Here is a 25,559-nt window from a genome sequence, read left to right as displayed (position 1 = left end):
CTGACGGGACAACAGTGGGATCAGAGTGCCAACCTTCCTAGCATGTCACCAGCAGTTCCTCGTGTCTGCTTTCTTGTTAAGGATACTCCTTATGAGGTTCGGTGTGAACCTCAGTAGATTGACCTGGAATGTATACAGAGCCCCTTCTCTTATCCAAGATTCGGTTTGCGCTCAAACCTCAGATAGCCAATGAAAGATCTGCTCTCTTGCATGCACGCCAGCATGGGCCAATCCCGGGCCACGGTGGTTCCAGTCATTCATGGTTACCAGACATACTGGCACCAGATGTGTGGATTGGGACCAGACTGTCCCAACCCTCTTCCTGGGCACTAGCACACGTGACATGCAGGATCCTGCAAAAGATGCGGTTTTCGTGAGAGGCTGCATGCCCAAATAAGGAATACCTGGGTCTCTCGACCTGGGGGAAGGCAGAGGGACAAAATGGCCAAAGGACAGAACAAAAGACTTGGTGGCACTGCCATTTTCGGCACTGGCCACAGTCTTGGGCCAAATGCGGTATGGTCCATAAAAACGAAGTAAAAATACTTTGAAAGTAAACTGCTGCCACAAGTTCATCCTAGGCACACTTGTACAAACGCCATCAAATCCTTAGACAGCGACTATGGCCAGAAAAAAGGATGTGCTCCACTGGAAAAAGTCAGGTTAGGTAAGCCAAACAAAAGCAAAATGTTTGGGGGTGCACAAATGGAGGGAACATTGCATCTATGGGAAATCTTTCCTAACACAGGTCCTCGGTGTCCTCATCAGATGATGTGCCAGCGCTGGCACGTGTGGTGCTGATGAGCCCTGGTGTCCCTTACACTTGCCCTTTTCATTGCTTGGCCCTTCAGGGGTGGTAGTCGATGTTTTCGCCCTGGAGTTCCGGCCATGGGATGTCGATGGGCCTTCACCCTCCTCCTCCGCCTCATCCTAAGTTGGCTGCGACCCTGTAGGGGGACAAATGACATGCTGTCAGTCATTGTGCATTCCTGTACGTTGGCTTGCTAGTCACACCTGCTAATTGTTTGAGGGATATCCCACACATGTAGGCAGAAGGATATTGTTGTTTATGGGCCGTTGCATGTGACCACAGCAAGGTGGGTATTGTCACACCTGAGGGTGTCCACCCCATGGGCAGGTGCTCTTTGCCCCTCTTGCTGCTAAGGCGGCCTTTCTATACAGTTGGTCTGGTCCACTTTGGCACTTGACCTTTCTCAGCACACAGACCTGGTGCAATTGCAGATTCATACTGCTGTGCACGGTTATGTACATAGTTTACACACCACCCATGCATGTGGCATCAGCGTTGGCCCAGCAGCACACAGGGAATTATGTTATTCTGCACCCCCCCTGGTGTGTTTGTGGGGCTGATGTGGCACCCCAGGCAACTGACTGGATCACCCATGCCTGCAGCTAGCTCTGCATGGGCATGCATTTGGTAGCGTATACTTATGGCCATGTGCTGGAATCTAACCCTGTCGATTTGGTCCATCTGAGCTAAGGGACACATTATATTTGGTTGATCATTTGCCCTGTGGATTGGCTGGGGGAAACAAACTCACCTCCTTGTTCTTGGCTGCTGACACCGGCTTCTGCTCCACCGACTCCCTGGATCCCCTCCATGTTGAGGATGGAGCTGCCCTTCTCCTTCCACTGGGTCAGGGCAAGGGGCTATGTGGTGCCGCCTCCTGAGGCTATTGCCTCCTGTCGGTGTGGTGTGAGCGCAGGCTGTGCACTCTGACCCTGAGGTCATTCCATCGCTTGCGACAGTCCTTCCCATCCCGGGGAACCATGCTTACAGATGTCATCTTCTGGCTGAAGGATGACCAAATAGATGACTTTCTTTTCTTTGGCGAGTGTCATATAACTCTTCTAAATGGGCAACCACCCTTTCAGTGCGGACCTGAAGCTCTTCCTCACTGAATTTGGGCTTTCGCAGCCTGTGTTCAGGCACCTTGCTTTTGGATCTTCCCTGGGACATGGCTCCTGTGTCCTGTTGCTGTGGATGGCTGCAGGAAGTGGGGGATTCAGATTGGTTTGAGTTGTCAAAGATGGCCGCCACCGAACTTCCCGTTCTGTTACTGACTCTATTTCCGCCAACGGTAATTCCACCGAATGCTGGCATTACCATTACCGTCGATGATGAGTGCGCGCTCCTGACTGGTTGTAATGCAACAGTAATTCTGCTGCGGCAACAGTATTACCGCTGAACTCTTAATGACCCTCAAAATGTTGTAATGTCCCTTTGCCACATTTGCATAAAGGACATATGTCTGACACATCACTATTCCAACCAGCAGGATCCCTAAGCAAAACTTGGTGAATAATGCTTGGCATTTGGTAAAACCATATCATCTAAATATCTTTCATATCCTGGGATCACTTTCACCTTAAAATACGATCTCGGAACCAAGCTCATCAATGTATCCACTTCCAGAATTTCCTGGAGCATGATATTGAACATATACTTTGCCAGTGAAATCCATCTATACCAAACAATAATACAAACAGTAATAAAAGTAGCAGCAGTGGAACAGCTCATATGCTGCTGTTGAAACAATCTGCAACAGCCAAACTTAATACCCCGTGGTTAAGAATTTACTGCTGCTGGTATAAAATATTGCCATAATAAATGTAAATGCAGGAATTTCGGCATATTAGCACCAATCCATGGTCATTTTGTATGCCATTGCCAAAGGTTTGCAGGTACTTACGCGCAAATCATTGCAAGAATGTTGGTGGAGGGAATTCTAGAATGCCTGGACAGAGTGCAGCAGTTTGAGCTGTGAGCTCAGGCTCTCCCCCTGCTCCAAAATCTGATACTAGATTATTTGGTGGTGATGGCTGTGCCCTTGTGGTGATCAGACCAATGAGTAACAATTAGATGAGCTCTCAAAAAACGGTTCACTTTTTTCGACTATTTCTACTTTACTGCAGTGCTAACTTGTTTTTACTTTCAGAGGTGGAAGATAACACAACTGACATGTACGGCTGGTTTACCTATGGCTGATTCTCTTTACATATGTATTTTCTTTAAAAATACAAAGAATTGTTTCATGTTAATTTTCTTCTGGTTAATATTGGGTTTGCCTCTGAATTTGGGCTCACGTTTTACCACTAGCTTGCTGGATGACCTGGAGTGGCCCTGTTAAGAAAAACTGCGTCTTTCTGCCCCTTCGACCATGTGTCAAGGATTTGACCATGTGTCAAGGATCTCCACAGGCCATGGTCAAAGGAGATATGAAATTGGGGATGTGGAATGTTAAAGTTCTAAATTGCCTCTAGAAAAGGAAGATGGTACTGCCATAACTCAATAGCTTTTACTTAGGTGTGGCTTTCCAAGAAGAGACCCCCTCCCCCTGCTTCAGAAAAAGCTCAAAAGCTGGCACATGGGTGGGTGGCCAAAGCGTACTACTCCTGCTATAACCCCAAGGCTGGGGGTGTGCCGATCCTGCTGCATACAAATCTACCTGTAGCACTGATTTCCTCTGTTCATGGGGGTGGGGGTGGCAGATTTATCTTGGTCTTGGCGAAATTTGATGACTACTGCATTCTTATTTTACAATACTTGCACTCCCACCTTTGGGGACCATCAATTCTTCCACAGGGTATCTCATCACATTCAGGGCCATAATGGGGACTCTTTGATTCTGGGTTAGGGTTTCAAAGAGGTTCTTGATGCCATTCCTGACAGATCATTTGGCATAATTAGCAGGTGATACACCAATTATGTATATGGGGTGACTTTGGACTTGGAGAACATTGTGTCTCTGACCCATGGAGATTGCAACACCCAACAGTGATGGATTACACATTCTCCTCCCTATTCCAATGTGGTAAATAATCCACAGCTAATTCTATCATCTGAATATCTGAATCTGGGTTCTAAAATGTGCAGCGAATGGCAATCACATCCGCAATGGATCTATAGTATATAACCTCTGCAACAATGTCCATGGTGAAAATCATCATAAAAATTACTGTCAAGAGCAGGGTTACGTAAGACCCGTGCTGCGGCAGTCTTTCAGCGTTCTGGCATGCAAACTTTGTTGAAATAATTATTGGAAAAATGTGTTGTTATTCATGTATTGTTCAACCATGCACACGAGAGGGCCATGCCGTGTGTTTTTTTTAATAAATGGTTTGCCTCTAGCACCCCATTCTGGTGAGAGTAGAGAGGTGCAGTTTGTTTGCTTTTAGACATGTTGGTGATGGAGAAAGAAGAAGTAATTGAGTGGCAGGTGTCTATCGCAATCCAAGTATTGCAGCAAATGGTACCTCACATTTTGGCAGATATTGCAAACGTTCATGAAGTACTTTAATGGCATGTGACATCAGAACGATCAAGTAATCTATCTTGCAATAAAGAAACTCAGATTGCGGGGGCACCTTTTTAAATGTTGGAAATTCAATGTATTCCTGAAGGTGCAAGGTTGATGTTGTACACCACTTAAAAGGACCTTTCAGGATAAATACACATAAATGCTAAACAAAAAAGTCTTTATTGATGAGTTTAAAATACTTATTACTACAGTTATAAAACTGTGCAGGGAAGGCATTGATAACATCTAATGTTGATCATAACCACAAGGGTAATAGACATAGATTCCTAGATACTCTAAAAGTAGGCCTGGGACAATTATGCTGTCCAACAGTAAGCGTGCCTGGTACTCCTCAGTATAGACTTGCCTTGCTCTGAACACAGATAACTATTTCTCTCCAGAGCCTTGCATCAGGCACAGCACTATTATCTGTTGCAATACCTGCCACAGACTCAGGTGGGCATTTAGACCACCTTTGGGGTGGATATTAGGCTCTGGCATGCAAAGTTATGATGAAAATTATGAAAAATCCTCACCTGAAAAAATCTTCCACAAAGACCATGTTCATTTTGCTAACATTTTTACCATATTATGGATTGTATGACATTAGGAAATGTAAACTTATATACTTATCATTCTATCTTATATGGCACGCGGATGAGAACTGATTTTTGGTTGGCTACTGTAATCTTATTTTGAATCCTGAAGAATACTGACATTCTCTGTTGCACATCATCTGACCATTCCCCTGCTTTTCAGATGCTTGCATTGGATGGATCAGCTATGAACCACACCCCTTGCAGGTTTAAGGTTGCAGTTTAACAAGATTTACAGTTTAGTACTGTAATTAAAGATGAAATGCAGATGTTTTGTGCAACTAATGAAAGCTGGGAAAGGATTTTCATATATTACCAGATAGGGTTGGACTGGGGCATCGGTCATTCAGCCACAAGCCGAATGACATGGAGGACCTGGGGGCTGGTTTTATAAAAACAAACCCTGGGCCAGTTTTTTGAGGTACAATATTTTTGTAACTTACGTTACTTTAAGTAACGTAAGCAACTTTGCTTGCCTGCTGGCTGGCACTGCTGGCTGCCTGCGGCCCGCTCAGCCAGCTCGCATCACAGGTGGATGGATGCATTCATCAATGCAAGGTAATACACACACTTACATAAAGTAAGTGTTTGGTTATCTTGCTTTGATAAATTATGCATCACAACAGAGTAGGCCTGGCTGGCAGTGCATTCGCTGGCGACGGCCTGGCTGGCACCAGTCAGTAGCAGGAGGAGTCGAGCCCGGTCCGCTCATGTGAATTGTATCACATACTCGTCATGAAGAGTCATGTACACACTGTCCATTTGCAAGTTGCTTTCAACTTTGCAAGTGCAACCCAACCAACAACAAATTGCTGTTGCACTTGAAAAGTTGAAAGCAACTTTGTTCTCTGACTGCCACCAGGGAAATTGCCAGCCATGAAATTGAATGTCAGGAGGTCATCTTGAGTGTGGGGTGGGTGATGGGCATTTTGGGCACACGTGCAGGCAGCAACAGCACTGCCACTTCTCACTTTGCTCTCTCCTCTTGATAGAACAGAGCCTGAGCTAGCATGCCGCTTCCATCCAGTGCGGTGCCGTGCGCAGCCTAGTTACTTGCTCAAGTTGCCTAACTTGAGTTGTTGTTTGGCTTGTGTCATGTGGGACCTGGTTGCCCCTGGACTTCTGGAGTGGCACAGCGAGACCTGTGCCCGACTCCACTTGTGTGTGTGGGTGAGTGTGGGAATTTGACTTTCAACTGTTTCTGAAGTCTTTGCCAGCTCATGGTTTCATCCCTATGTCCTTGTCTACTGTTGTTATGGTCAACAATGACCTCCCACCTTTCATATAAGGTGATCCGAGGCCCTCTGGGTAGGGCCAGCGCCCACACTACACATAAATTCAAATTTAAAAAAAGTATCACTTCCATTTGGGAGTCACTGGGTCCCGGTTGTAACTTTGCATTCTGGGACTTGTAGTCCCTGTTCTATAATGAGAAAGAACAGGACTAGAAGTCGCAGAGTGCAAAGTTTAAACCAGGACTGGACTAGTGTCTCGGAAATAGAATGGATAATGTTGGCATGTGTAATTCTAAAAATGCTCTGTCCGGTCACTGAAAGGAGTGCACTGACCTATCCTATTCACTTGCCACTCAAAAAGATGCCAGAGACCCGGAAACCTACAAAGTTGAATAGATCATGGGAACATGCAGCCCTGCATGCCTTTCTATCCCTTTCACTGCAAAGCATTTGTATAATTTCCACTAATCCGAAAATGCGGTAAAAAATAACGCAGAATTATTTTCTTTGTGCAGTATTTAAAAAATGCTGCACGCCCGGGTTGCTTTACCATCCTAGCAATGTGTGAGGAGGCCCGCAGGCTGCAGATTGTCGCATGCAGTAGTGCTACGGTGGCCAGATTAAAAAAAAAACGGTTTAGGACAACTAACATAAAGGTAATAAATGTAGGACTAACTTTTGACAGTGGCTGTCATGGTGCTACACTTCAGAAGCGGTTGGAGGATAAGGAGGTTTAAGTGTTACTGTTGGAATAAGCAAGAACCCTTTAAGTGCCAGGCTATTATGCAAGTCTATGCCAAAAGGACAAGCATACTTGTCCTTGGAACTTAAGAACGACAATAACAATTGATTAGACATCAATGTGCAGATTTGTTAGCGCTGCAATATAGAGTTGCTTTAACATCTTGTCACAAAGCGGATGTGGCTCTGTTCTGAGGTGACAGGTTGGCGATTGATGGGGAGAGAGAGCCTCTGGGGCAGTGTTTGTAGTGCTGTATGGCGGTACACTGTTGCAGTTGTGTTGCAAATCCATATACTGTTGCCATTTGAAGTGCTGTATATATGCAAACTGTGCAGCTGGGACATTTGGGGATATCTGTGGTGTGCGTGCAGTTTAACTTTGGAGTGCTGCATATCTGTGCAGTGCTTCACTTTGCAGATTTGTGTGTGCTAGTGTGAGTTGCAGACAGTGCTGCATAACCGTACACTGCTGCACTTGAAAGTGTTGCAGATGTGTGCATTGTCCATTGTTGCAGTTTACTGGGTCAACAACTCAAAATATATAAGGGCATCTGGCTAGGCCCTGACAACCCCAGGTGGCCGTATGTATAGGTAATCGAAAGAATCAGGGTGAAAGGTCACATATTCATTTCATATTTGTTTCATGGTAGCATATCTATCATGTTGAAAAAAGGAGAATGAATCACAGAAAGTGTTTTTGATTCTATGTATTTAATTCACGTTTTTTATAAGAAAAAGTGGGGCTAGCGCACCCAAAGACATTCAGAATTTGTTTCACAAAGTGTACGATACAAGTGAGCACAACCCAGTGAGGTGCACTAGATTTTGATAAGTACATAACGAGTTTTGCTTTAATTCATCGGCATATTGTGATTTGACAAATACATTGTGGACACAGAATGAATTTCAGTGAACATGACAAACAAGTGACAGTGTGTGGTATCAACACTGAGATGGTAATGAAATCGTCGACACTATGGTGTTTCGGCCCAGAGTGGAGCTGTTCAATGGAGCTTGTGTGTGCAGGCCTTCATCAGGACGTGTGGAAGATGGTAGATCCAAATCCTGGGTTCTCTATCTACAAGTATTAATAGAAGAGGCGTTAGACAAAAGTGGTGTGACCTCATAAATATTTAGTACATCATTTTAAATGGCTCTAAAAGATGCTTATAACTGAAGAGAAAAGGGGACGCTGTGTATATTGACATAGCATCTGTCTTACCGCAGACACTCCTGTGCTAAGGTAAGTCCGATGGTCCACTCTTGTATGGCAAAACAGGCGTGTAAGTCATGGTAGCTAGTGAAATGTAATAGGCTGTTCCTGTCGGTAGGTTTTCTGAACAGTTCCGTTTTGAGGCTGTTGCCTGATCTGTATATATGTAGATGATAAAAAACTACTGCTTGGTGATTCCATTCGATGGTGAAGCGGATGTAGTCGTTGCATGCATTGAGCCACTGGTGGAAGCGTCCGAGATCTAGTTCAGTGCCCGTCCATATTAGCAGAACGTCGTCAATGTAACGTCGCCAAAGCAGGATATGATGTTTGTAAGGATTGTGGTCATCATGTACGTGGTCGTCTTCATATTGGGCCATGTAGAGATTGGTGACATCGGGGGCGAAAGTTGCCCCCATGCTTACCCCCTTAACTTGTTGGTATAGTTGTTCTCCGAACAGGAAAAAGTTTTCGGACATAGCAAGCCGGACACATTGAAGAATGAAATTTGTGGGGGTCGTGTTGAGGTCTGTCCTTTTGTCTAGGCAGATTCTAAGAGCTTCTAACCCATCTGCCTGTGGAATGGAGGTATACACGGATTCAACATCCATGGTTGCAAGAATGCCACACTGCAGTAGTTCGATTTCTTGTAAGATCTGAATGATGTCTATGGTGTCTTTTATGTACAATAGCATTTTACCCACAGAGGGTTTTAAGAAGAAATCAGTATACAAAGAGAGTGGTTCTAGGAGTGAGTCGCATGGCGACACAATTGGTCTCCCCAGTGGTTGCCTTTCATTTTTGTGAATTTTGGGTAGAATATAAAAGGCTGGTACCCTCGGATGTGTTTTGTTTAGGAACTGGCGTTCATTTTTTGCAGATCCAGCCTTCTTGTTCTGCATGTTTGGTTAGGTTGATGATCTCTTCCTCTAACCTTGATGTTGGGTCATGATTCAGTATTTTGTATGAGGTGGCATTCTCTGTTGTAAATAATGGTGTCCATGATCACCGTGTGTGGTGGGCCACTATAGGTGTGGAAACTGTGTGGCGTGTCGCTTTACCATCCCTACCAAAACATTTGACCACCATACACACCACAGGATTTTACAGAGTCACACCAATTGCAATAGCAAGTTGGTTATATATGGCATTAAATGCCCCTGTGATCTGCTGTACATAGAGAAGACCATCAGACCCATTAAACAGCGGATCACGGAACACAGATTGTGCATCATAAATAAAATACCAGATAAACCCCTGGTTGAACACTATAACCGATTGGGGCACTCCAATGAAAATATCACTTGGACAGTCATACAACAACTGGCCCCACAAAAGAGAGGCAGAGATATTTACCAAGCACTGACGAGGCTAGAGCAACAATGGGTACATAAACTCAATACCGTCAGGAACGGTCTCAATATAACGGTGGAATGGACACATTTCCTCCACTAGCCTCTACCTATACATGCTTTTCTCCCCGAGACATTAAACATCATGAATCCATAGTCCTAGAGTAAGATAACTGGCACTGCCACTAATGTAACATGTATCCCTTTTTCTCATATGTATAATCCAAGAACTCTGATTGAGAAAGGGTACTAAGATTTGCACCCCATTTTGCATATGCCACCAGTTTTCCAATCAATATATCTTGGTTTACAGGCACTATCTGTGTCCATATGTTTTACTCTATATGACCCACACAGGATTCCCTTTGTATACTCCATACAGGTCATGAATGTAGGAACCATCCTACCTGTGTCCGTATGCATACATTTAAGTACTGAGAAGGGGATTGGTTGCCCACGACACATATTTCACCTATATTGCATTAATTATACTGGGGTGTTTATGTATAGCCTGAGGATAATGCACCATTTGTTCATATGTAAAACCTATAATGATGAATGGCCCATAGGCATAGCTCTGCACAATCGAAAAATTCTAAACGGTCTATGCCACCAAAATATGCACTCCATTGTACACATTGGAAGAGCCATCATGTTTCAATTACCATATTGGCTTTCATATGCCACAGCTCGTAGATGCTACACCATGTGTTGAGTCCAAGAGAAATGCCTTGTTATGTATAAAAAACGGTGAACTCTGAACGGTCTATGTCACCAAGATATACACTCTATTGTGCACATTGCGTAATGTCATCATGTATTTACCACAGTAGATGTCTTATGCACAGCTCGTAGATGCTATACCATGTGTTGAGTCTAAGAGAAATGCCTTGTTTTGTAGAAAATACGGTGTCACACGTCATGACAGCAACTATGACTGACTTTACCAGGCACAAATATGCAAAACTCAGGCCCACTAGATCATGTACAAAAGGTAGGTTCCCCTACAGGTTCGATCGCATTTTTTTTAATCAGTGCACAGCCCCAACGTTGAGTATGCATAGTTTTTTTTTGTGACTACAGCACACCATCCACGGAAAATATCTCTCATAGACACGGTCCACACTGAGGACGGGATCCCAGGGGGCCCACTACTACACAGCCAACAGACGGGGCTCATTCTGCCTAGACCACGCGTCATTTTACACTGAACGCATAGCAGCACTGATAGGCGGCACACAGTGCCCTTCCACTCCCTCATGGGCGGTCCTGTACATGTCTTCCTCCACATGCTCTCACAGGATTGGACAATAGGATGCTGACAACGGTGATCCTGCACACGCCCTCCTGCACATGGCCCTTCAGGATTGGACAATAGGACGCTTACACGTCCATGTAGGCGGGCCTATTACGGCAACGACACAACTGCACGCTGTCTTTTTTACACAGCAGTGTCTGTGGCAACGGTTCCTTGGTCTCTCCCAGCGTGGAGACGGCAAACAGCGGCAGACAACTGTACTCGCGCTCCCTGCCTTATTCAAGTAAATCCTCCCCATTACACTAGCCAAGTGAACTTTTTGACTTGGGCCTTGGCACACATCAGCACCATTCCCTCATGCCAATATCTTAGTGAGGACTTTGTAGTTTTACCATGGGTGTTGCATTTTGAGATATATCACAACCCGCAATAACTGTTTACTCATGCAATATACCCCCTTTTCGTTTTGTAGTTTCACCATGGTTTGGCGTTTTTAGATAAATCGCAACCTGTAGCCGTCCCGCTATCTATGCTGATTATCACACACTCACTAAGAGTGTTCCTAATTTTTGAGTACACGCAGTGGTCAATTAGATATGGAAGTTGACCGTGCTTTTTTCCTCATTACTCCTTCCATAGATCACATGAGTCGACGGCTGCTACACAGCACAGCTGTCACGTCCATCATTTGGTGAACTATATACCCGCTCAAGACTCAGTGAATAGTAGGAATTTGGAGGTAAGATTTTACCTGTGTCTTGCATCATTCATCCCCATTTGGCACATATGAGGTCATTGACCTAACTCTGCTCCTTATGGTCTTGTGTCATTGTAGGTAGTAACTCCCCTGTCACGACCATATCTTTTTTGGCGACTTACGCGCCTGTTGTTTTTCCACACAAGAGTGGACCATCGGACTTACCTTAGCACAGGAGTGTCTACGGTAAGACATAAGCTATGTCAATATACACAGCGTCCCCTTTTCTCTTCAGTTATAAGCATCTTTTAGATCCATTTAAAATGATGTACTAAATATTTATGAGGTCACACCACTTTGTCTAACACCTCTTCTATTAATACTTGTAGATAGAGAACCCAGGATTTGGATCTACCATCTTCCCCACGTCCTGATGAAGGCCTACTCACACAAGCTCCGTTGAACAGCTCCATTCTGGGCCGAAACACCAATGCGTTGACGATTTCATTACCATGTCAGTGTCGATAGCACACACTGTCACTTGTTTGTCATGTTCACTGAAATTCATTCTGTGTCCACAATGTATTTGTCAAAACACAATATGCCGTTGAATGAAAGCAATATTGTTATGTACTTATCAAAATCTAGTCCACCTGATTGGATTGTGCTCACTTGTATCGTACACTTTGTGAAACAAATTCTGAATGTCTTTGGGTGCTCTATCCCCACTTTTTTGTATAAAAAACGTGAATTAAATACATAGAATCAAAAACACTTTCTGTGATTGATTCTCCTTTTTTCAACATGATAGATATGCTACCATGAAACAAATATGAAATTAATGTGTGACCTTTCACCTTGATTCTTTTGATTACCTATACCTGGGTCAACAACTGGCATGGGTTGACATGAATGCTTCTTCCATACTTATCAGAGAATCTGCATTTGTACTGGATACGGTTACGCTTTGAGGTGGCCTGCAATTGTTGGCATTGGGTACACTGCCAATGTCTAGCAGCGTTGAGGTGGGTATATTGTCAGCTTTATGCAGGGTAGAGGGTGCTGCTTTGCAGCGGCAGTGATAGCAGCCCCCTGTGCTGTCAGCAAGCCTACTAGAGCTAGCCGTGCTTGGTGGAGTGGATACACTGCTGAGGCCTGGCCGTAGTATTGCATTTATAGAGGTGGGCACAGTGTTCCCAATCAGCAGTGTCATCAAATGGAATACGATTTTAGAGCTGACAACTCAAAGGAATGTCCTGCCAATTGACGGCACAGTTAGCAGGGCACATGCAGCTCAGGTATAACAATTACATTGACACTGGCTATCGTACACGCTTCATGGATGATGATATGAGGGCCACGTTTTTGGAAGCGAGGGGTGGGTCACTTTTTTTTGGGTGTCCGGGCCTATTTTTTTTCCCATTCCGACCCTGTTATCAGAGACGTACAGGGCCTAAAGTCGAGGTATGTGTATCTTTATTGAATGTGGGATACTCAAGGCAATCCGGAGAGAAATGAGCGAGATCAAAGTTCATGTCAAAATACTTGATTATATACCAGAGATCACAAGATAAAAATTGATTTGCAGAAATTAAAGAGGAACTGACTGACATATAGGAGGGCATTAGAAGTTTTGCGGTGTGGGAAAAGTGGCGGGGGTTCCGTTACCGCCACTTTTCCTGCACCGCAAAACTACAGGTTTGCCGGTATGAGTGACTGATTTACCTCCAACCAAGAGCTGAAGGTAAATCAGACCCCCATTGGCCAATGACTGCTGGTATTACCGGCACCGGTAGTACCAGTGCTGGTAATACCGGCAATCCCCTCTTGGAGTTCTATGTCCTTCCTCTCTTTGTTCGTTGTGATAGTTGGTTTCAGCTTTTAGTGGCAGGTTGCGCTATATCTTCGGGTGTGAAAAACTTTAACATAACAACATAACAACAACATATGTGACTCCATGGAATGGGGCAGGACCGCTGTTGCCGGCACCTGTAATATGCCGGAATTTCTGGGATATCAGGTGCCAGTAACAGTAAGTCTGTTTGCCTGTATCACGCCAGAATTACCGGTGGCATACAGGCAAACTCCTAATGACCCCCATTGTCACACATCGGGGTCTGAATGACCCGCTCAACTCCTCATCACGGCAGGCGAAACAGACCACTTTCAAGGCACCTACCAAAGTCGTGACGCTTCGCCACAGTATCCAACGTTCCTCAGCCCCTTACTTCTCTTGGTGGCAGTTACCCTGGAGATTGGGGTCAACAACATCAAAAGTATCAGAACCCAGCCTTTGCCTACAACTCCCAGAAAACCTACCTTTTGCGTGTAGTTCCGAGTATGTGGAACGTGAGCTATGACGGGCTTACGGCCCTCCGCCTCCTGGGTAATATTAGGCACTGCAGCTGGAAGGACGCTGCTTCTGATTAACGTTGCAACCGGCATCCGAAGTTTCATCTTCTGTGCGTTTCCTAATCTCTGCCTACCCGTGTACCAGTTCCTGTTTTCCATTTACGGACTGCCTTGAGATTTCTCAATTCTTCTGCCTACCCGTGTACCGGACCTTTGCCTGCCCTACGGTTTGCTTGCATTCTGATTCTGTACTGTCTTTAGCCCGCCTGTGTACCAGACCTCGTTGCCTGTCTACTGGATTGCCTTTCGCTGTTCTTCCCGTACAGCAACTTCTGCCCTGAATTACCCAATCACTGCCTTCACCTGGTTTTCCTCATCTTCCCAGCTGACTTCAAGTTCTCAGCTTCAACCTTTCAAAATCAAGGGTGAGTTCTTCCTGTTACAATTTCTATTTGGAACATTTGAGTTACTGAAACATGGCTACTTTACTTGTGTAGCCTCCTGCAATACTTCACATTAGATATACTGTGAACTGTACCCTTCTTCAATTCAAGTGTCTTTTTGTGGATTCCGACTCCATTCAGTTGTTTTGGATTTATTTCCTCAAGTGTACGCAAGGACGCTTTGCTGATTGTACACAAGGACTCATTTCTGAAAGTGCACACAAGGACGCCTTGCTGAGAAGTGCACCTACCCGTATCTAGTGCGCTCCTCGTGCCGCCCGGGTATAGCATCCCTACTAACCTTCCTGTTTATTGTTTTGTACTCGCGTTGTTTTCTAGCCTGGATTGATTAGGTTAATTCAATTCCTGTTCTGGTAAGACCTCCTTAACTCTTCTTTATTATTTCCTATCTGAAACCATCAAAATAGAATCTAATACCTTTTCTATACTTACATGGGAAATTCCATTTTTGTTCTTTTCAATTACAAGGGGAGTGGGTGACCCAGGTACTTCCTGCTTTTGTGAGGATTTTCTTGTGGTGGTCTTTGCTCTCACCAAGTATTTACCATTTGTCTTTTTCTTTCAGCTGGGTCTGTGGCGGTGCGTTCTCCCCGCTCTTTTGGGGGATCGGTCTCTCTGTCTGCGATTAAGTGCAGCAGAGAGTCATATCATCAAAAAGAGCCTATTTCCCTCAACAGAGAGGAGAATCAGGTGGAGGCTCCATCTCGAGCTCTTCAAGCAACATCCAGTACAACCATCCTGGTCGCTTGCCCAGACAACTCGCCGGCCGGTGAGTAACACCCATAGTCTTACTGATCGAAGAATTCAATATATAAATAGCAAACATCAAGCTAAGAAATGTTGTGAATTAAATTAACCTGGTCATATGCTAGCTGGCCTATTGGAACGTGAATTGAATAGAAAGTCCATTGTTATGATGAGTGATAACCAAGAGAGGCAGCTTTCGGAAATGGAAACTATAAATAAATGCATTGGGGAATATTATCAAAAGCTATATTCCTCCTTGCTGGCATGGAGGACATAACAATGTTATGTATAAAAGATAAGCATCGGCAATGGCTGTGGAGGCCTCTACCACTGAACGCTATTAAAGAAGCTATAGAGGAATCAGCAAGAGGAAAAGTGCATGCACCAAATGGTCTGTCAATCTAATTTTATAAGTATTCTTCAGGTTTGTTAGTCCCCAGATTGTTGCAATTATACGAATCCTCATTAGAAAAGGGCCACGTCTCATATACCAATAGAGAACCCTAAGGGTAACGATAGGAATCTTATATCCATCATATTGACCCTTATTCTTGTTCAATGTCGAAAAAAAGATTTTAGCGTAAGATACTGACCTTAATGGCAGATCTGACACTTCCTGAGCAATCCTGACACTGGTTTCTGCATTACGCAGATTTTTCGCAATCCTGCATCTGATTACATCAGATTACATCAGAATTACCTGCTGTGGCTCTGCCCTTTGATTTGATGGAAAGGTTATATGGTTCACATAGGGTCTACATGTGTGCAAACCGTGTCTCACGTACACCCTTTTGTTTCAATCAGAGCACTAAGCACAGTTGGACTCTTGCACCACTTTTATTTGCTTTGGCTGTAGGACCATTGGCTTGCGTCCATCGATAAAGAAATATGCTTAGTGGACTCTCTCTCTCTCTCTATATATATATATATATATATATATATATATAGTCATGCATTGTCATTCACAGGGCGGACATGGGAATAAACTGCCCACCTCCAAGCTTTGTAGGCCCGAGCAGACCTCAGCTAGGTCTGCGGGACGTTAAATCTCATGTCCACCCGCCGCCAGAGCGTGAAAGCTATTCGCACCTTGAGATTTATTGGAGTGCAAATAGTTTTCATTGTTTTCCCCATTTAGACAGGAGATTAGCTCCACTGCGCGAGCCCATCTCCTTTCGGAATGGATAGAAAAGGACCAAAAAAATAGAAAAGGGACTAGGTCTCTTTTCGGATGATGGTGGCCATGGATAACAGGTTCCAAAATGGCCTCCGTCATCCAAAAAGGTACCTAGTCCCTTTTCTATGTTAAGGGTGCCAGCATTTTTGTTTATTTTATTTTTCACTGATGGCGTAGAATGCAAATTTGTGCCCGGAAAAGGCAGATTGGAATTGGTCAGTCCGACTTTCCCGGATGTGAATAGCTCTTAATATATGGTTGTATTCCACTTAGAAGAACGTGAGATGTAAATCTCTTCCCCTTACAATGCTTGCGGAGATACCCTTCTGCTAATGATAGTTCTCCTTAAACTTTTGTGTCTGTTTACCACTATAGCGATTAGTGTTCCACAGTCTTTTTATTTTAAACTCAAGAAGATCTCGGGTAGTTTGGTTTGGTGTAATTGAGCACCCAAGAATTCCATGAACACCTTGCAGGAGCCTTTGGATTCAGGTGGGTTAGGCATGGGATTATAAATACAGCTGATACAGTGGCCTGAGCATGCTGGAAATTACACCTGAAGTTGGAACTCCCTCATTACTTCTCAGAGAGTTTTCAAGATAAAAAAGAAGGTATACCATTGCCATTTGATCCAGCTCTTCTTGAGAGCTTTGATATTTTGGAGTTTGTGTGTACGGAGGATGTTTTTCCAGAAGGTACATTTATTTCACATAATGTATTCTGTGAGGCGTCACTAGAGCCATGCACACATTTGGGTACATTAAACTAAACGCTTCCTTGAAGCCATTTATTCACTTCTACCACATAGCTCCACCAGATAGCCTATTACTTTTTTTTAACACAAAATCTGGATGTATATGCAAGACACATCTCTGCAGTTTAGCAATATTTTTACATATTTCATCTACCTTGGCTGGGTCCAGCAGAAAAAAAGGCTTAGGATACTCTCTTACTGATAGCCAGTGGGTTTTGCTATTAAATATCTTTAAAAGGTGTCCATTAATGATGCTTTTATGCTCACACAGAATACCTCAGCATTACTGTCTGCCTTTGCAGCTGTATGAATGTAATAATGAATGCTCAGCAGAACACCCTAGAAGCCACTCTATGCGACCTGCTTTTTAAAATTCGGCTTAGTTGTGCCCTCCAATTTATCACTTTTGGAAAGAGATGTTAGGTTGTAACACAGTTGACTCCTGAATTCTGTAAACTGGTGTGTGCGCAGAACATGGGTTCTGCAAACAAGAAAGTCATGGCCATGGCTTACCAAGTGGCAAAGAAATTAATTGCAAAATGTTGGTTGAAAGGCCCCACTCCCACTGTGAAAAGATAATTATCCGGTGCAGCGAACAAGAATTGACACTTAGAAACATGGTCCCTAATACTTCTTGACACCTAAAGATTACTGGTCTGGATTTAGACAATATTTGCTATCGAAGTCTGAGTTGCAAGTTGATTCTCCAGTCTGCGGATATAGCTTTTCAACTTAAACAAATGATTGTTGTAACAAGACATGCATTTGACAATACAATATGGGGACTGTTGTTGACCTACTATGTATAATAACGTCCTATGTGATATGGATTACTGTATATAATAATGTCTGTTTTTAACCAGTAGGTATTGCTAATCAACAAACAAAATTTGAAAACTATATTCAAAATCCTGACAGCAACTACTGCTGGAAGATACAACCACTAAGACCTAAGAGAACGATAACAGAAAATATAATTGAGCGCTGAGGGTGTTTTTAGAGGGCCTTTTTCTTGTGTAAAAAAGAGGTGTAAGTGCTTGAACTGCCATTTACTGCTGCTAGGTGGATTTGCAGAATGTAGAAGCATGTACCACAGCATCTAGGCTTGAGGCTACATTTCCATTTTTGGAGAAATACCAAGAAGAGGTGTCTTAGAGCACAATATCATGGATCCCATGCCAAATCTAGCACATGATGGAAGATCAGGAACCTGAGCATTAAGGAAATGTGCTCAGGATCCTTAACCACACAGTGCTAAAAACACCAATTACGCCTTCCATGTGGAGGTTTGCCTGACACAGCTGTTCTCTGCGGAGACTGGACACCTCCATGAAGGACTTTGCTCTTGTCATTGTGAAAATACTAGCACATAGGAGCACTCCAGTGAAACTGCTGTGTAATGGAGGTGCTGAAATGAAGATAAGGTACCAACAACTGAATGCAGTAGGGGGCAGCCTCCCCCCCACTTAAAGCTAGGCAGAGAAATGTGTATGGAATGATTTATTATGGTAAATGTATGAAAATAGACTCATAGGGTTAAAGCAGGGGTGCACAACTGATTTTGACCGAGGGCCGAAAGTACCTTACATGAGGACTATAGTGGGCCGAAAAGTAAATGTGGGCGGGGCGGTAGGCGGGGTGTGGCGGGAGGCTTTTTCAACCGCCAATCTGTATTAAACACATGGAAAAAGAATATGTTTTTGAGGGGTAACGATTTTTATTTGCATTTCAAACTTACATTTTGCACTACACATTTTTCATTGTTATAATTTATTTCTATTTAGTTATTGTGTCTCGTCTGTTTAATTAAATTATATATATTTCATTGACCCTAGATTGGACATTCTGTTATTTTGGACTGCTATAGTTTGCTGTTTGGATTGCCCAAGAGGAGTATGGCCTTCGTTGAGTCAGATTTCCTCAAAAAGCAAAGGATGTACATCTTCTAACTGTGCCTTTTTTAGCTTTATTATTGGGTTCACTCTTGGAGTGCAACACTATGCCCCATGGCTCCCACCCCCAACCAAACACTATGCCCCATGTCCCTCACCCCCAACCAAACACTGTGACCCATGGCCTACTCACCCCCAACAAAACACTATGCCCCATGGCACCCTCACCTCCAACTAAACACTATGCCCCATGGCACCCTCACCCCCAACCAAACACTATGCCCCATAACCCCCTCATCCCCAACCAAACACTATGCCCCATGGACCCCTCACCCCCCAACCATAATTCATATAATTTACTAGAAATGTTCCGTACTCCAGTGGTATGGTCGGCTGGTTATATGATAATTGGTTTTTATAAAGAGCAGTGTACAGTTTACACTTGGTACTGTAAAACACTCTCAAACCAGGTACATGTCCCTACCTAATTACCATAGAAAAATAAGTGTTTTGCTATTATGACAAAACTCTGGTTTGGGATATGGCAGCTGCTGCTGAAGAAAGTGCTCTCGTAGGGATCCGAACCCCCCACCCCTCAACTCAGCACACACACTCTCAAGCATGCACCCAGACAGACCCGAATCCCCCACCCCCTAAATCAGCACACTCTCAAACATGCACCCATACAGACCCGAACCCCCCACCCCCCAACTCAGCACACACACTCTCAAGCATGCACCCATACAGACCCAAAACCCCCACCCCTAACTCAGCACACAAACTCTCAAGCAAGCACCCATACAGACCCAAACCCCCCACCCCCCAACTCAGCACACAAACTCTCAAGCAAGCACCCATAGAGACCCAAACCCCCCACCCCCCAACTCAGCACACACACTCTCAAGCATGCACCCATACAGACCCGAACCCCCACCCCCCAAATCAGCACAATCTCAAACATGCACCCATACAGACCCAAATCCCCCACCCCCCAACTCAGCACACACACTCTCAAGCATGCACCCATACAGACCCAACCCCCCCATCCCCCAACTCAGCGCACAAACTCTCATGCAAGCACCCATACAGACCCAAACCCCCACCCCCCAAATCAGCACAATCTCAAACATGCACCCATACAGATCCAAATCCCCCACCCCCAACTCAGCACACACACTCTCAAGCATGCACCCATACAGACCCAAACCCCCCCCCACCCTCCAACTCAGCACACACACTCTCAAGCAAGCACCCATACAGACCCAAATCCCCCACCCCCCAAATCAGCACACTCTCAAATATGCACCCATACAGACCTGAACCCCCCACCCCCCAACTCAGCACACACACTCCCAAGCATGCACCCATACAGACCTGAACCCCCCACCCCCCAAATCAGCACACTCTCAAACATGCACCCATACAGACCAGAACCCCCACCCCCAACTCAGCACACAAACTCTCAAGCATTCACCCATACAGACCCAAACCCCCACCCCCCAACTCAGCACACACACTCTCAAGCATGCACCCATACATACCCCCAACCCATCCCAACATACACAACACAAGCATTCAAAACAAACATTCATGCACATCCGACACCCCCACCCCCCATCTCAACATACACAACACAAACATTCAAAAACAAACATTCATGCACATCCAACACCCCCACCCCCATCTCAACATACACAACATAAACATTCAAAAACAAACATTCATGCACATCCGACACCCCCACCCCCCATCTCAACATACACAACATAAACATTCAAAAACAAACATTCATGCACATCCGACACCCCCCATCTCAACATACACAACATAAACATTCAAAAACAAACATTCATGCACATCCGACACCCCCCTGCCCCCATCTCAACATACACAACACAAACATTCAAAAACAAACATTCATGCACATTCGACACCTCCCCCACCCCCCCATCTCAACATACACAACACAAACATTCAAAAACAAACATTCATGCACATCCGACTCCCCCCCATCTCAACATACACAACACAAACATACAGCAGAACAGACCTGACACACAAACGGACCACTTACCGGATGTGCGGGAAGGCAGGCTAGCTGGAACGCTGGCGAGGTAAGTGGAGTGGTACTACGGCTGGCGAAGCCAGTAAGGCTTGATGCCGGAAGGCATTTCAGCCTTGCTTGCCAGCCGTAGTGCTGGCCCTCCATTGGTGCAGCACACACGCACTACGTGGCTCGTAGGAGCGACGTGGTGCGTGTGTGCTGAGCCAATGACGGCCAGTGTTTTGTCCGGCCCGGAAGACAACAAAGACTTTCCTAATGGAGGGCGGCCGATGCTTAGGAAAGTCTTTGTGCCTCGCGGGCCGGACAAAACAGCATGGCGGGCAGCAACGGGCCCGCGGGCCGTATGTTGTGCACCCATGGGTTAAAGGGTGTTATGAGTATAAGGTCAAAAATGTTTTATCATGGTTTAGTAAGTAGGCAAGGTACAGAATGCATATTATAAAAAATGTAGTAGGAAAATGATATAAGTTTTTTCCTATACTCAGACAGAAAAGAACTCTGCCATTTATATAACTGACAATGCCTTTAACTGACAATGCTGCTAAATGGGTGCATAAATGAAGAAAGTCTGCAGAACGTGTTAGCATGAGTCAGTTCTGAAGTTGAAACATTCAAGGCCACCGTGCCGTCAGAAACCAGATAAACGCTCTGAAACCAGACAGTTAATTGGGATGTGTCTGGAAATGTAGCTAAGGGTAAACGCGACATGATCATATTTGGAGTAGAGTGACTGGCAAAAACCTAGGATGTGTGCCAGAAGGAAGGTTTAAACTGATAAGAAATAATTGCCCTGTGCGCGAATGTTCAACGAAGAGTTTTGCCTGGACATGTTTAGAAAAGGTGGGGGGTTTGAGTCCTCTTTCTCTGATAAGATATATAAGGGAGCTCCGTTTTTAGCTGGCAGGAATTTTCGTGTACTTGACAACGATGCGGTTTGTGGTCTGTGTCCGCCTGGCATGAAATAAAACCTGATGAACCTGACTTTGCCTCCTTGCCTGCTTTCTGATTACCTTTGCTGAAATGCCAGAGAGCTCCAGAGAGTGCCAAAGAGGCTCAGAGAGAGGGTCCCAGAGAGCAACAAGGGGCCCCAGAATGTCCAAGAGGGCCTGACAGAATAGAAGAGGTGAAAAGGAACACAGTGGAGGTCTTAGCACCTCCTCATCAGCTGGACGTTGACCCACTGCCATTCCTAGTGTGAAACCATCAGCACAACTTCCTCCAAATGTCTGTTTCCCCTGAAGGTTGATGCACTCCATTAAATAGTCCACTATTCCTGTGGTGAAAGGGCCAGTGTGTGGGAACAATTACCTCAGAACAGCTGCTTCCTCTTGTGCTTTTCCCACCCCATGAATTCAGATGCCAACAAAATGAATCAGGGACCAGAATTCTATGGAACTTTCCACAGGTACTCCCTGCCACAATGGTGTGGTATTTTTGTAGTTCCATTTAATGAGAGCTAGACTAAAAATAGGGATTATAATGAGACAGCTGTGGTGGGTATGGTGAGGGCTATGCTGTGCCATACCTCCTGGAGTCTCTTATAGTTCCATCAATATCCTGTGGGGCCCAAAGTGTCAGGAAAGGTGCGATATGATAGCTGCATCATGGAACACTGGGGAGTCACTCTTATTAGCATACATTCACAATTCACCTTATAGCCCAAGTGCGGGCCAAACTCTTCCATGACCTGTATTGTGTTGTGCGTGGAGACTGGCATTTCTTTCAAGTCTAGAAACAAATCATCTGCATGCACTGTCATGAACCATCAGACATGCCCCTTCTGGGCCTCCTGGTCCTTGACGCGTCGGGGCTTACACTCTGTTGTACTTCCAACATGACCGTATGCACAGAACGCTGCTTAGCAGCCTTCACGTCCGATGCAGCACGTTCTATAAATTAGCTACATCCCCGCGGCCCCGCACATCTCAACGATTCTGTTAGCTGTGGCTAGACGTGCGCTACGTAGTTCGCCTTCGCGGAACTCTGTTGTTTCCTGGTTACCGGACTCTCCGCTTTCCCCTACTATCCTTTCTCCTACTTATTCAGCCTTCTTCCTGGATTCCGTGCACCCGCCTCCGAGTGCACCTTCTCCTTATCCTGGACTTCCCGGAGTTTACTATTGATCCCAGACATTGAAGCTGAACGAACACTGGAAGCCGAAGACGGCCGAGCGGGCTTTTACAAGAACCGTACCGTACGGAAGAAGACTCCTCCTAAAGAGTCCATCACGCAGCGAAAACAGGTGAGAAAGGGGGAAACCTGTGACAGATTGAGACGCCACCTAACTGAAGTCGATACAGACATGGAGGCGGCCATTCAAGATCTTATGCGCGGCATGCAAGAACTAACGACCGAAGTACAAAACCTAAAGGCAGAGAATGCCGCGTTAAAACAATTAGTCTTATCCCGCGACTCTGCCTCGAAGGAAAGTGTACTACTGGGCAGCATTGTAGACAAATACGATGGGACAGCAAAAAACCTTCGTGGATTCCTAGATTCATGTTTGGTCCACTTTCCTTTTAAGCCCTATTATTTCTCTACCCCCAGGGCTAAGGTGGGCTTTTTTGTTTCGCACCTTTCCGGGAATGCATTAACCAGGGCCACACCATTAGTTAATGCCGGAGATGCCCTCCTGGATGATTATGACGGCTTCATTCAAGCCCTTAAGACCATGTTTGACCGCCCAGAACAGGTCTATAGTGCTCAGGAACGTTTACTCGATTTCCAGCAGGGCTCCCAGGACATGCTCACGTATGTAACACAATTCAAGCAATTGGCTAAAGAAGTGGACTGGTCATCTGAAGCCTGCTTCACTCTCTTTCGAAGAGGACTAAATGAAGACATCAAGGATGAACTAGCCAGAGTGGCACGCCCAAGTTCATACCAAGCCCTTATGGATCTCGCTCTACAGATTGACTTCCGCATCCAGGAAAGGAAGGCAGAGAAAAAGAAGACCAAGTTACCCTTCCAGAAGAACCCCATAGAGACCTCCTCGAAAACCGAATGTGCGTCTGTTCCTAGTAACAAGCCCGAACCTATGCAACTAGGGGCCTTCGGTGGACCCATATCCCCCCAAGAAAGGTTGCGAAGGATCCATACCAGTTTATGCTTGTATTGTGCCCCGGACAAACATTTAGTGAGAGAGTGTCCTATAGCCCCTCCACAGCGTTCGGGAAACGCTAGCTCCCGATCCTAGATGGAGCACAGTGTCGGGAGAGAGATGTTTGCTCCACATCTATTCCATCCTTGAACAATCCTGGACAAAACAATCTGGTCATTTTACAGGCCTTTCTATCGCCATCCAAGACGGAAACCTACCATTCTGACGTTGGTGGACTGTGGGGCCATGGGAATATTCATAGATCAAGAATGGGTCTTTAAACACCATATTCCTTTCGAATCCCGGAATATTAAGCAACCTGTAGAAGCAATTGGTGGGAGACCTCTTTCTTCAGGACCCATAACCCTTCAGACCAAGAAGTTGAGCTCGCAATAAACCACCATCGAGAGAAGATTAAGTTTGACATCATAAAGTCCGCCCATTACCCAATGGTTTTGGGAATGCCCTGGCTACAAAGACACAATCCATACATCAATTGGGCAGCAGGTTCCTTGTTTCTGGGTTCCGAGCCTTGCATGTCTCATTGCCTACTCCTGGACCACGCTTCGACACCATCGGAAGGACTTTCAGCAAACCATCAAGGCCCACTCACAGTTTCAAACATCATCCGGGTTCCTAAAGTCTATCAGGAATACTCTGATGTGTTCTCTTCTGCTATTGTTCAAGCCTTACCTCCTCATAGACCAGAAGACTGTGCTATTGAAACCGAACCTTCAGCTGTGATTTCCTTTGGAATAATGTTCATTTTATCCGAACCGGAGAAAAAGGCCCTCCGTGAATATCTGGATACTAACCTTGAAAATGGCACCATACGACCATCCAAATCCCCGGCCGGAGCCTCACTGTTTTTTGTTCCTAAGAAAGACACCAGTGAGCTCAGACCTTGTCTTGATTATTGAGGTTTAAATCAGTGCACCCTTAAGGATCGCTATCCATTGCCCTTGATCTCAGATATCCTGGAAGCAGTAAGAGGAGCCATAATATTCACCAAATTGGATCTCAGAGGTGCCTACCATCTGATCCGTATTAGAGAAGGTGACGAATGGAAGACAGCCTTTAGAACACCCTTTGGTCATTTTGAATACTTGGTCATGCCCTTTGGACTTGCAAATGCCCGGCGGTCTTCCAACGCTTCATGGATCGTGTGTTTTCAGACATGCTGTTCCTCTTCGTCATCGTGTATCTGGACGATATCTTAATATTCTCTAAGGACCCTCTAAAACATGAAGAACATGTTATGGCAGTATTACAGCGACTACGTGAAAACAAGCTCCTGGCAAAACCCGAGAAGTGCCTTTTCCATGTCTCTACTGTCCACTAGCTAGGATTCGTCCTTAGCCCAGAAGGTATTGGAATGGATCAATCTAAGGTTAAGGCCATACTATCTTGGCCAAGTCCGACCACCGTGAAACAGATCCAGTCTTTCCTGGGCTTGGCTAACTTCTATAGGAAATTCATACCTTCTTTTTCCGAGATAGTCCAACCGATCATTGCCTTGTTGAAGAAAGACACTCCCTTTCATTGGACATCAGCCCAAGAGGAGGCCTTCCAACGTTTAAAAACAGAGCTTACA

This window comes from Ambystoma mexicanum, chromosome 12, assembly GCF_040938575.1.
Source record: "Ambystoma mexicanum isolate Mex_15411 chromosome 12, UKY_AmexF1_1, whole genome shotgun sequence".
Lineage (NCBI taxonomy): Eukaryota > Metazoa > Chordata > Amphibia > Caudata > Ambystomatidae > Ambystoma > Ambystoma mexicanum.
Note: the sequence above shows the minus strand (reverse complement) of the source record.